A 3,936-nucleotide genomic window follows, 5' to 3' on the forward strand; every position below is an offset into this window, starting at 1 on the left:
TATCAAATAAAATAAAATATAAATAAATAAATTGAAGGAGAGATATCATATATTTCATTTTTATTAAAGTCAGTCAAATATTCCAGTTAATTTTAAGTTCTTAGAATGTAGAAATTACGTCTCATATGCCTTCTGTATGACATAGTATTATGCTGGATACATGGTATACTAATGGAATGGGTTAAACTTTCTCCGGGAACAGCTGATTGTGCTTTCCTATAGCCCCTATTCCTTGAAGATTTTTATTTAGAAAAAACAATTTCTCCAGGAATGCTCCTTTATAATAAAGAGTTTTGGGGAATTACAATAATAGATATAAGGTGGAGAAAGCACACGATGTGTGCTCAGAGGACTTGAGTGTAAGTTCTGCCACTGTGGTTACTAGTAGTTTCATCATTAGCAATTTAGATCACTTTTCTAAGACTCATTTGTCTCATCTTAAATGTTATAATAATGGACGCAATTTTTCAATATCATTGTGGAGATTCAGTGAAATCATGAATGTGCACATGTGGTGGGGACATCTAGTGAGGCTTCATGTTCTAAATGGGCAAAATGAACACAAATTAACAAATAAACAGACAGAAAATAAAATGTCAAAGCATATAGCAAAGAGAAAATTATCTTTAGCTAAGCGCGTCCAAGACAAAGGAGGTGATATATGAACTGGAGTTTGTTTTGTTCTATCAGATCGTTTCACACCTCTGTAAAGAACTACCTGAGACTGGGTAATTTCTAAAGAAAAGAGGTTTAATTGACTCACAGTTCTGCAAGGCGGAGGAGGCCTCAGGAAACTTACAGTCATAGCAGAAGGCAAAGGGGAAGTAAAGCATATCTTACACAGTGGCAGTATGGGAGGGAAGTACTACACTTTTAAACCATCAGTTCTCATGAGAGCTCACTCACTATCATGAGAACAGCATGGGGGAAACCGTCTTGATGATCCAATCACCTCCCACCTCGTCCCTCCCCTGATACATGGGAATTACAATTTGAGATAAGATTTGGGTGGGACCACAGAGCCAAACCACATCCTTTGTAGAATGTTGAAAGTAGAACACAGTGGAACGCATTTCAGGTGAAAGGGGATATGTTAATAAAGGTCAAAGTGTAGTGAATAGAAGGAAAGTTACATCAGGGAAGACAAAGCAGGCATCTTTGGCAAATGATGGGAAACTTGCTTTGAAGAAAACTATAAAGGCGAATTGACATAGATCTGAGTGGACACTAGTACTACACTAAGAGTTTTAGATTTATTTTTGGAAATTGGTACAAACTTTGGGTGGTGGACTCTCTAGGACATATGAATTACTGGATAAACATTAATGGAAGATGAAGGTGGAATACAGATAATTTCAAGATTGCCTGAAATGTGATGCCGATACCAGGAAAGAGAGAGAACAGGAATAGGGCAGACAGATTTCAATTCCAGAACTGCAAAAACAAAGATTAATATAGAACATTATAAATATGTCCAGGAAATCAAATAAATTTAAAGACATATAAATTTGGCTAAGTCATACATTGACACTTGACTGTGTTTGAATTGACTGGGATTCTTTAATCATGAATCCAGTTTGTGATTTCAAGTTTATTTTCCAATGAGATAGGAATTTAAAAAAAGCAAAATTAAGCATTTGGTTGGATGTTGATTTTAGGAGCTATGGTAAATAACTATCTGTGTTCACATCATTCCATTTTGGTAATTGCAATAGGATAAGAGCAGTTTTAAATTTCTACCTCTGAAATAAGTTCAGAAACCATAAGATTGCACGGATGAATTCTCATATCATTTAGTTCAAGCACTTTGTTTTATAGAGGCCCAGATGACTGAAGTATATTGAGCAAGCTCTTCAAAAGCTAGTTTGCTAATCTTTTTAAAACATGGTTTAAAACCTTCTTATTTTATTGTAGAAAACATCACAGTATGTGACAATAAATAACAGAAAATAATTAACATTAAAAGAATTCAGGAATTCTACCTACCCTATCCCTTAGACAAGTTTTTAATACTTTACCCAGGGCCTAAAATGTTTACAAATTTGCTAAAAGGCCTTGGTTAAAAATGGATTAATTTCTAGAGACTGAAATTCCAAAGAAAGAAAACTGGGAAAAAACTAAATCTAAATCACAACAACAACAAAAAGAAAAATCAGCACATGACCTTTCTTCTTGAAATAATTTTTAAGATTGTGTTTGCTAAATGCACTGTTAAACCAACTAAAAAAAATCAATCTAAAAAATCTGGAAGTAAAACAGAAGCCTTATGAATCACATCACTACATCAGGAATATTTCTTTTTCAGCATTGTATCTTTTGCACATACATATGGAAAAGAGAAAAACAAATATGAAAATGTAAAGCTAAGAGTTAACAAATAAATATCTCGGTTTCACCATAAGTGATATATAAGATGTATATCTTTTTAAAGTGGTTTGACTTTTCAACTTTTTTAATATATTTAAAAAATTAAAAAATGTAAAAGACTGGATCCAGATATGCAATGACACTAACAGTGATAAAAATATATATTGAACAATGTCAAATATTTTCATTTAGTTCCATGTGTATCAATTTTAAAAAATCATATCTGTCTTTGAAAAATATAGAAATATTACTAACCTTCCTTTTATATTTTGGAAAATTTGTTTATTTCTAATTCCCTAAGTACTTTTCTTTTTATTCCGATCAAACACTCTTCTCTGGATCTTTTTCCTCCCTGAAGGATTTGGATATGTCTGTAGAAGGTAGTTTTTTCAGGGATGATTTACTTGGTGAAACACCAAAGAGGAACCGAAACAGGTCAAGCATTTTATGTAGATTGTGACTTGGAGCACCCATTCAATAACAACAACAAAACAAAATAACACTACCATGATTTCAAAGCAAGCTTGAGAGGTTGGCAGCAAGATGGTAGCATCAGCAACATGGTATGTGAAGCAAACCACACTTCCCCAGAAACTCTTTAAAATTAAAATTATAAAAGCACGACTTAAAATAATTCTCATTATTTCCGAAGCAGTTAGCTAGAGACAGTGCATTGCATCAAATGCCTATATCAATAAAATGTAACATAATTTTATTATAAAACATAATTTAAAAATCTAAAAACATTCAATAGAATAGGTTGAAAGAAAGCAGACGGAAGTAATGATGAAAATACAAGCAAAATTTAATAAGGTAGAAATCAGCAAAGTAATAATTCCAGAAGTTGTTTCTTAAAAAACAAAACACTTAGCTTACCTAATTAAAAAAGTGAAAGAGAAGAAAGTGCTAATACACAATATTTGAAATTATAAGGTATAAATATAATGTAAAGAAAGATTTTATAAAAACATAGAAAACAACTTTTCTAACAATTTGTAAATGTGCTTGAAAATCCAAGAAATTGATAATTTTGTGGGAAAATAGAATTTACCAAATTGTCTTCAGTAGAAACAGAGAGTCTAAAAAACATTGTCAAAAAGAGAAGAAATAATGAATATAGTCAAAAAGCCTCCTCCATATTAAAACACCAGGTCTTTATATTTTTCTACAACAAATCAACAAAACTATGCAAGAATAGGCAATCTCAAACTATTCACAACACAGAAAAGGAAAGAACTATCTAATTATTTCCATGAAGTGAGCATGACTTTGATTTGAAAATCTGACAAATATTTCACAAAATATCTTAAATTCTGATTTATAATATGAAATCTGATTTTTGATTATAATATTGTAAAAATATTGAAATTTTAGCATTAAAATATTAAATAGTTTTAAATAGCAAGAAGAATAAAATAATTATGTTTACTAATCAAGAATGAAAGAGTGTTTTAATATTATGAACTATATTAACATAATGAATTATATTAAATACAAGGATAAGCATATTGCTATTTCCGTGGTGTCTATCTACCATTATGTAACAAACTACTTCAAAACTTACAAAAC

This window comes from Mandrillus leucophaeus, unplaced genomic scaffold, assembly GCF_000951045.1.
Source record: "Mandrillus leucophaeus isolate KB7577 unplaced genomic scaffold, Mleu.le_1.0 Scaffold481, whole genome shotgun sequence".
Taxonomy (NCBI): Eukaryota; Metazoa; Chordata; class Mammalia; order Primates; family Cercopithecidae; genus Mandrillus; species Mandrillus leucophaeus.